Here is a 9,632-nt window from a genome sequence, read left to right as displayed (position 1 = left end):
CACACACACACACACACACTCTCTCTCTCTCTCTTCTCTTTCTCTCTCACTTCCGGCTCCTTTAGTGTTGGAAAAACTCCTATGCTGACTTGACCCCGGGTCGTGAGCAGCAGGTGAGTCTGAGATTTTCTGACCCTCTCTGTTGTAGTTGTGACTGAAACCAGAGGTGGGCCAAGGAACCTGAGCCTGGGAACGAGAGGCATCCCTACAGCCCAGCGCGCAAACATCCCAAGCTTTCACGAGTTGGAGACTCCTTCAGTACAACGTTATAGATCCATCCAGTGAAATATTTTGCAGTCACCAATCATTATGATGTCTATTTACCGACCTGAAGAGGCATTCACCAACAACCAAAAAAGCAAGTTACAACGTGGCATATAAACTAATCATTTACTTTTATTAAAAAACAAACAAACAAACAAACAAACGATAAACATACAGATGTTTCCCACGTTCTAGGACACAGAATGGACACAAAGGTATGCCGATCGCTCCATAAAGTCTGTAATTTAATTTTAGAGACGTGGACGTTTTCACATTCCGTCTGCAACACAAAGTAACCAGCGCAAGGGTAAGGTTGGTAGGGGGGGATGGGGTGGGGGTGGGGGGAAGGGCAGGTGACAGCCACAGCAGCCTCCCCACCTGCTCACCCTGGCTCCTTCTGTTTCGCGGTGGGATCTCTGGGCGTCAGCTATGTGGTTCCACGTTGCTGGCCTCCTACCCCTTCCCTGTCCTTGAACGGCTTCTGCAAAGTGGTGATAAGGCAGGGAGGGGCTAGCAGTCTATTCGAAGGCATGAAAGGGAAAATACAACATCCATAGTACAAAGCGTGTGGCTAGTCACGGGTGGTTCGTTTTAAAGATCTCATCTTTTTTCTTTTTTAAAATCATATTAAAAGGGACTGGTAAGACTGTTAGTGCTAATGCAAAAGCAGCAGAAGCAAATCTAAAACATTTCAATGTATGCAAAATGTGATTTCCTCAAGACCTTGGAAAACTAAATGATTGCATACATTAGTAGAGACCCACATTCCCTAGGAAAAACGGTTTTCTCTGCATGGTGGAATCTCAAATTAGAGTCCTTCGTTGGCTTTTTTCTCACACATCCTCAAGAATTGTGTTCGATGAGAAGCAGAGCATGATGATGAAGGGGTGGGGAGGAAAGATAGAGCATCTTGTCCGTCACTTTAGGTTTTTGTGGGAAATGGCCATGAATAAACACACAGAGGGAGGGGTGGTTCCAGAGCATCTCTGTAGGAATGCGTTGGGAGGAAGAGGCTGAAGCTGTGTTTCATAGCACTCTAGATAAGACAGAGACAGTATCACTTCCAGCTGTCCCTATGGCAAAAATGAAGGAGAGTAACTTCTAGAGAGTCTGGCCAGTTTCCCCTCCCCCACTTCTACCAGTCCTTGAAAACTCTTTGAGGCACCTTAGAAGCTGACTCTCCTGGTCACGAGAGTCTAGATGGGGATCTCACCTATCTCCATGACTGACTTCACGGAAAAGGCTGGAACATGGTTAGAAGCAGACTTTTGAGGAGCCTTTCTCTGCCAGCCTCCAACAACACTGGCCAGTTAAGGTGATCTAGCTAGTGACAGCCCAATTGTGAAGAACTCTTGTTTTCCCATGTGACATAATGCCAGCTGTAGCTTGCTTGTCTAACTAATGTAAACCTGTTGATCATGGGCCCTCATGCAAGAACCAGCTATTTTTTTTTTCTTTTTTAAAGATTTTATTTATTTATTTGACAGAAGAAGAGAGAGAAAAGAGACAAAGAGAACACAGGCAGGGGGAGCTGCAGAAGGAGAAGGAGAAGCAGGCTCCCCAATGAGCTGAGACCCTGATGTGGGGCTCCATCCCAGGACCCTGGGATCATGACCTGAGCCAAAGGCAGATGCTTAACCAACTGAGTCACCCAGCCACTCCTTTTTTGGTTATTTTACTAAGCTTGCTAGTACCTTGTTTCTTGAAAATGAAAACACAATTATTTCCTAATTATTTTTATATGATGCTATTTATAAAGTGCCACATGTTTTTAAAATATATGAGAGCCCTGGCTGAATGCAGTTATAATGAATTCTGTAAATAGAAGTTAATAAATATTTAGACTTTTCAGCACATAAAAAAGGGCACGGAGAAAAGGGACATTATTTAAATTTTATATACTTTAATGGAAGAAATGGTTCAGTTGTCCTCCCTCCCTCCAAAGCAATGATTTTCAGGCTTAGATTCCCACCACCGCATGGTGTCACCAATTATCCCAAGGGAGGCCATAGAATTGCCATTGCCTTGTGCTTAGCTCATCACGTTTGTTGATTTTATAGAGCCCTGTAGACGTTTGTCAAAGACGGTCATTTAAAACGCAGCCTGGCAGGTCAGCAGGAGGGGTGGGACCGGAGGGCAACCTGGGAGGCAGGGGTGGAGCAGAGGAGGTGAACCACTGGCTCATCAGCCCAGGGCACTGGCCTGCGATGACCTAAAGGGGAGAGTGGAGAGTGAGGCAGGTGCTTCCTTCCTGCTACTGACCAGTCCCAGAGGAAGCCTCAGTCCCGGAAGAGAGGCAGGAAAGTCACGTGACAAAACGACGCTGCTCCCGGACAATGTAATACGGCTCAGAATCAGCCTCGCTGTACACCGTGTGTTGTTTTTCCTGTCCTTACTACCTGAAATCTTCCCTATCTCTGCTCCCTCCCTTCCTTTCTTCTTTTTGTTTTCTGTGGCCTGTCTCGCACTCACACTAATCCAGATGTATTTCTACACCTCCATTATTATTGTTGGTAGCACTAGTGGGATATTAACCTTTACAAAATATTTTAAGTTTCATATTAACTGGCATTTCCACCACTCTGTCAGTATATCTTCCGCTGCTGTCTCCAACCCTTCGGGTATCCAGGAAATTCTGCTCATTATTTCAAAGGACAATGTGACTCCGTGGAGAGCAGGGGAGGGAGGGTCAGCAGGTCACACCTAAGCCCTTGGGGTATGATGAGCACTTCGAGGAAAAACAAAATCCTTAGGAAGGAGAATATTATAAAGGGTGCTAAGGGAAGAAGGCTTCTCTGGGAACTGGGAGGGGTTTCCTCAGCCCCTGTAAAGAGACCAGAAAGAAGAAGACAGATGTTTCCTTCTTGTTAATAACTAGGAGACTGAGAAGCAATCTTAGAACTGGGTGACGGATACAAATAGCGGATTGAGCCTAGGGACAAGAGGACCGCAGAGAGGGACTTCAGTGAAAGGAAGAGGGTCTTTACACAGCCTCACAGAAAAATTCCCACACCTCCAAGTAGGTGCAGAGACAGCGGGGATTGTCATGGGGTCTAAAGGTGCCAGTTGGACAGAAAGGATATGTCACCGGTAACTTGTGGGGGTCAGCAACTGAGGACAAGGGCACACCCCAGCAGACATCTGTGTGGAGACTCTTGAAGCCAGGTGCCATCCACCCTTATGAAACTCACACCTTGGTTCTCTGTGAACCCCCAGAATTTACACTCATCTCTGGAGGAAGAAAGCGCAGGAGTGACTGAGACAGGGTTTCTAGGCTTGAAATAGACATTAAATTTCGTGGTAGGAAATAAACCATGTTTTAGTACATCTGAATTACGAACAAGGTTCATGTCGCCTATGGTGTTATTCATCCTTAGTCTGTTGCATAGATGTTAGAGTGACTAAACGTATGGTTGTAGATTTTACCATTTCAAAGCATTTCTATGAACTTGTTTAAGATGTGATCTTCCTCCAAAGTGTATTGAGGTGTCAGGAAGGGAATGATGCTCATATCACTGAGGAAGACTCTGGAAAACAGGGTGAGTGAAAGTAAGGAAGGCACTCGGCATCACAGAGCTGACCACCAAGCCTTTTCTTTCTCTAGAGATTTTATTTACTTATTTGTCAGAGAGAGAGCGCGCGCGAGAGCACGCACAAGCAGGGATACGGCAGGTGGAGGGAGAAACAGACTCCCTGATGAGCAAGGAGCCTGACACAAGACTCGATTCCAGGACCCTGGGATCATGACCTGAGACGAAGGCAAACGCTAAACCGATGGAGCCACCCAGGGGTCCCCCATCAATCTTTTCAACCCCTCCAACCACCATGCTTTTCCACCACCACTACTGTTCCCCTTCCCTATAATTACCATAAAAAGTTTCAAGTCTTCTTTAGCATGATTTTTTTTTTTTACAATCTTTTAAAGCAAATTAAATTGTGTATTTAAAAGAAAATCAAGGCAATGGGGAAGGAACTTGCTTTGTTTTCAAATCTGTCCCATCTAACCCCATCATTCTTAAATATCATCAAACTGGAGTGTGTTCCAGTTTTTGAGGGAAAAGACCCCTTCTTATTAACCTTTGTGTGTTTTGCATGGAGTCGGATCAGGAAGTCATCCCCTGATTGGTTCAGCTCTTACAGATTTTTTAGGAGGACATCAGCTGAAAATACCCAGAAGGCTAGAGCTGGGAAGATTTTGGGATCACCCACTCAACAACCCCTTGCATGTGTGGTGAGAAATGTAGTGAATGTTCAAGGTCACCTAGCCAGATAGGGGCACAACAAGTAGTAAAAATGCCTGGTTTCCTTATTCTCTCTACACTGCACTGACAGCTCACTTGAGCAAAAATAAATTCAAATCTTGATGAATTTAGCAATACCCCCTAAACTCCATTTATATATTTAAAAAAGCCCTCAAACCACCTCCCTCTGGAATTTTTTAGTACGCAGTGTTCTCCTTACTTGAGAAGCATTAAACATTTCTTCCACAGAGAAAAAAGAAGTCACAATAAATTTCTCATATTGAAAATGTCAAGTTCCTGTTTGTTAAACGATGATGTCAGGGACTACAAAATATGAATTTCTGGTTGGATATAAACTCTACAAAGACTTGGATTCCAATATCTGCAGAGATAAGAGTGATAACTAGGAAGTCGCTTTGCGTGGGTTGTTTTGAAAGCGTTGTTATGACTGTCATTGTTTACAGCAAGGCTGTATATGTGCACGGCTGAGAGAGAGATTGCCGTTACTGATATTTGTACTCAGATTTGTCACTGTCACCTGGCTCCACAGCGGATATTGCCAAAGGGTCTCATTCTCATGCAAAAGGCTGTGGCTGACAATGGAAAGGACAAGGCACCAATATTTGTTGAGTATCTAATATATTTAAAGACCATGCTGGGGGATTGATATTTTCCACTTCTGCAGGACACTGGCTGGCCTGCTGTGGCTTGAACACTCCACGACTAACTCCCGTGTCATTCACTGATACGGCCATTCAACATATAGTCTACAAGGAAGCACTGGGTTTTCAGCTGTTGTTCTAGGTGCTGGGGATAGAGCAGTGAACAGAGCAGACAGACTCCTTACATTGCTAGAGCTTACATTCCAGTGTGGTGGGGGATGAGGAAGACAAAAAAAATGCAAGCAAATAAATGAACAAGCTAATGACTTTCTTTCTATGCTGTGCTAAGCACTTAATTGTACCATATCATTTAATTATCAGAACAAGCCATGTGGGTACTACTATTCATTTAATGTTACAAATGAGCAAAATGAAGGACAGAAGGCATAAATAACTCTTCCCAAGCTCTCTCAGCCTAGGAGTGACGGATGAAACACTACCCCAGGCAATCTCACTGCGGGGCTCATTCTACAACTTTATCAAAACCACCCAGTAAATGCTAGGACTTAACTCCCGGGCTGGTAGCGGAAACAGCTGACATACTTAGCAAAGTTTCGGTAGGCACACCCAGCATGGACAACAAGTCTGGAATAGGGGTGTCTAAAAAGGTTTTCTGGAGAAGTTGAGGCCTGATCTGGGTCTTGAAGAATAAATCTTGAAGGGCAATGCCAGCCAAGAGGGCAAATTTAATACTGTGCCTGGGCTGTGGTGTGTGCGCTAGCCACGAGACAGGAAGCCTGAAAGAAATCAAGAAGAAAATCGGATGAGCTTTGGGTGCTACCATAAGGAGCAGTTTGGCTTTATCTTGTAAAGGTGAAGGGAGCCAGTGAGTGATTGGAAGAAACAGAGTGATATGATCCCATTTGCATTTTAAATGGGATTTTAAACTCCTTTGGGCTCCCTGTCTTCTAGGGGCTTGGTAAGAATTGAATCTCTTTCTCTCCTATCCCCTAAACCCAACTCCCAGTGGAATCCTGGGCCAGGCCTGTCATACTCACCCTAGACATTCTACCACCCGTAAAATATGCTATCCGTGATATAAAGAAATATTTTGAACTGGAATGCAAGCTGGCTAGAAGATCTCACGGTCAGAAAATATTCTGGTTTATAGATCTTTTCTTTTTCTTCTCCTGCCTTTATCCTACCTAATGTAAACCTTGAAGCTGACAAGCTAAGAGTTTAAAAAATTTCACAGGACCGCCTCAGCACTTATCATCAGCCCTAGAGCCTGAGGACTTAGTAGAGCTGGGGAGGAATCCAAGATGTTTTTCTTGCTGTCCTCCCTTAAGAAAGTGGTCTTGCAGTGTGAAGAAATCTTGAGCTTTGAAGTCTGATAGAACTGGGTTCAAATTCCTCCTACGAAGGCACAAACTGCATGGTAGCATAATGACACTTTTCTTTCTTGTTTTTCACTTTTTATTCATTTTTTATTTTTTGGAAGTGGCGGAAGGACAGAGGGAGAGAGAGAATCTTAAGCAGGCCGCACATCCAGTGCAGAGCCCAATGCAGGACTCGATCTCATGACCCTGAGATCATGACCTGAGCCAAAATCAAGAGTTGGACACTTAACAGACTGAGCTACCCAGGCGTCCTGACGTTCGTTTTTCTTTCTTTTCCTTCCTTTCTTCCTTTCTTTCTTCCTTTCTTTCATTCTTTCATTCTTTCTTTCTCTTTTTATAAACAAGGGGGGTAAAGCTCTTCATTCACACTTTGCTTTTTATGCATGAATGAACTCTGGAAGGACACACAGAAACCAACACCAAGTGGTCTGGGGGCTGGGAGAGAGGAATTGAGTAGATCAGGAGCAAGGGAAGAAAAATTGTTCATCTTCATGTGTACATATCTTTAGAACTTTGAGTCAAAAGTGACGGAAATACAACTACTCATTAGATTGTGGCGAGAACTGAGATAAAGCATGTTAATAATAAGACCCTCAAACACAGGATGAGAGACCCAGTCCTTGCCCTCAGGAGGGTCATGTAGCTCAGTATGTTTGGATTTAATGAGGAGGTAAACCCAGGAATGTCCTTCTTCTTGGTCACAGTGCAGAAGGCACAAGATGGTACCAGGAGAAGGCTATTGAGTTGACCGGAAACTGCCACTAAACATAACACAGAAAAATGACAGTTGTCTCTTCCAAAATGATCAGCGAGCAGCCACTCTTTTCACTCTTTATGGTCACAAGCAGATTTGTACACTGGAGAAGTACCTCATTGTTTCTAAGTGGGAAAAATTTGGACATTGTCCTTGAAAAAATCTACCGCTGAACTGATCTAGAAGTATACTGTATGATTTCCTTCCAAGCCCAGACTTACTGGTGAAAAGCCTCTTTGAGAAATAGTGGGTGAATGGAAGGGGCAAAAATCGGAAAAATGGCAAGTCTCAGTGACGGAAGGCGATAGTTGTGAAATTCTTTGAATTCTTTGTAAAAGATGATCAATACCCACAGTGATTCATGGGATTCATGACTAAACATTTGCTTCTAGTTTCCTCTTAGCAAGTATTTATGGAGGTCCCCCCCTCACACCTCTCGCTGTTTTAGATGGTGAGTGAACTAAAGGAATACTGTATACAATTCAGTCTCTGTCCTCAACATGTCTGTATTTTTTTTTTTCCTCCTCTTGGCAAAAATATATCAAGCATCATGCAAATGAGTCTTCACTTATATGTAATAAAACACCAGGGCAGGGAGAAAGCCACCTTGGCAGGGTTGTCATGGTGGGGTGGGGGGCGGGTCCTTAGATGAGCTTGGATGGATGAGACCACCTGGCTATGGAAAGACACCACAGTGAATTATTTTCAGTAATAACAGTAATCTCTATTTCTTCATGGTGAGACAAATTCAAATGTTCGTTGTACTTTGTACCAGAAAAATTAAGCGGTGGCCATAAAACCGTGTAAACATGAGGACAACTAATCTTCCTGCTTAACCATTTGTTCCTGAAGTCACTTTTTATATAATGAGCTGTTCTGAGAAAACCGGGGGCAGGAGCCTGGTTTCTGAAAACAGGAAATAAACTCTCTGAGGTGTGACAATTACATCTCCTGCCGCTTTGGGCCTTGCAGTTGGGGTGGGCCTAGCCAGCAGGAGCACTCCCCCAGGTGTTGACAGAAGCTTATCATGAGCCCCCTTGAAAGAGCTTGGAAAATTAGTTAAAAGCCGGGGAAGTTAGTTTGAAGATTCACTGTTAAGTAGATTATAAATCTGGGGAGGATTCTTAAACAATTGTGACCTTTCCAAGAATGATGTCTTTTGAGCAAAAATGCACACACACATGCACACAGACATATTTGTATATGTGTATTCAAATTATGTCCTAATTTAAAAAATAGTGATCCATTGATAAAGCTGCCCATCCCCCCATATCCTGAAGCAATAAATGAGCAGGGTGGAAACTTCACCAACCCCCTCCCTCTGCTCGTGGCACCCGTCATGCTGATGGTCCCATGCAGGGGCCTCTGGGGCCTCGGAGGGGCCTGGTTGTTGGAGGAAATGAGAAATGCAAAGCAGGGACATCAGTGCGGAGCTGAGAATAGGACAGTCATCTTTGGGGAACTGTGTTGCCCCCTCCAGACTACCCAGGCTTATCTCTAAGCCTACGTGCTTGGGGCGATTTCCTCGAATTAGGCCAGTGGTCACCATCATGGCTCCAATAAAGTTAATGAAAGGACTAATTAGTTGCAGAATATTATGCTATGGTTACAGTCCACTAAGGAGTAAAAACGTGATGGTCTCCGCTTCAGAAGCTTATGGCCTAAAGGAAATACAAACAGACCTCAATTTCCTTTTTTTTTTCACTTGAGTGAATATATCTTACATCCTTCTGTCAAATCAGAAAGGCTCTGTCAGGGAGAATAAGCTCCCTTTCATATGTATGCAGAAAGAAACCGGAGGGGTTAGAGCAGTGAGCCCAGCCCGACAGAATCACCCTCTCCAGAGGCTGCCTGAGGGCCCCTGGCAAGAAACGGCCTCCGCGGAGGAAATGTCCAGTCCCCTCTCGTCCCTGGTCCTGACGCCAAAGCCTGGGTTGCCCGCCCGAGCACGGAAGAGAGTCATCTTCCGAAAACACGAATGGTTGCAAACCCACTAAAAAGAGATTTTCCTTGACTTACCTTTCCTTGACTTACCTTGACGGAAATGAGCGTCGTTTCCGTCATGAAATGATGCTCCCTCACCCCTGCAGACTGGAAGCTGCGATGCCAGAGGGAGAGGCTCTGGGCTCCCGAGGAGAAGAGCCATCGCTGATGGACACACAGATTCCCGCGCTCTTCTCGGAGGGCAGTCCTCTAAGTTCAGGAAGAATCGAGAGACAGCGTGTTCTTTCTGTGAGTAACCCAGAGAGCAGGTGCGCGGGTCATGAATCGGAGAGTTGGCACCTTTCTGAGAGTGAACACTGATGAGACCTCCAAGTGTGGTTGTTCCCTAGGTTGCTTTCAGTAAAAATTCAGAAGTATTTGTTTCGAG

General features: G+C 44.5%; 1 long non-coding RNA gene across 1 annotated transcript; it reads right to left on the bottom strand.

Annotated features, from left to right (window-relative positions):
* Positions 1–377: 377 nt before the first annotated feature.
* LOC116594505 lies at positions 378–9,364 on the bottom strand. Its single transcript, XR_004287260.1, has 4 exons — positions 9,296–9,364; positions 3,691–3,791; positions 651–745; positions 378–544 (listed from the first exon to the last, which is right to left on the bottom strand). It is a non-coding gene; the product is annotated as an uncharacterized LOC116594505 (long non-coding RNA).
* Between the last annotated feature and the right edge of the window lie 268 nt (positions 9,365–9,632).

The sequence above is a fragment of the Mustela erminea genome, chromosome 1 (genome assembly GCF_009829155.1).
Source record: "Mustela erminea isolate mMusErm1 chromosome 1, mMusErm1.Pri, whole genome shotgun sequence".
Classification (NCBI taxonomy): domain Eukaryota; kingdom Metazoa; phylum Chordata; class Mammalia; order Carnivora; family Mustelidae; genus Mustela; species Mustela erminea.
The sequence above is the reverse complement of the archived record's forward strand: the minus strand, read 5'-3'. Positions and strand labels throughout refer to the sequence as shown.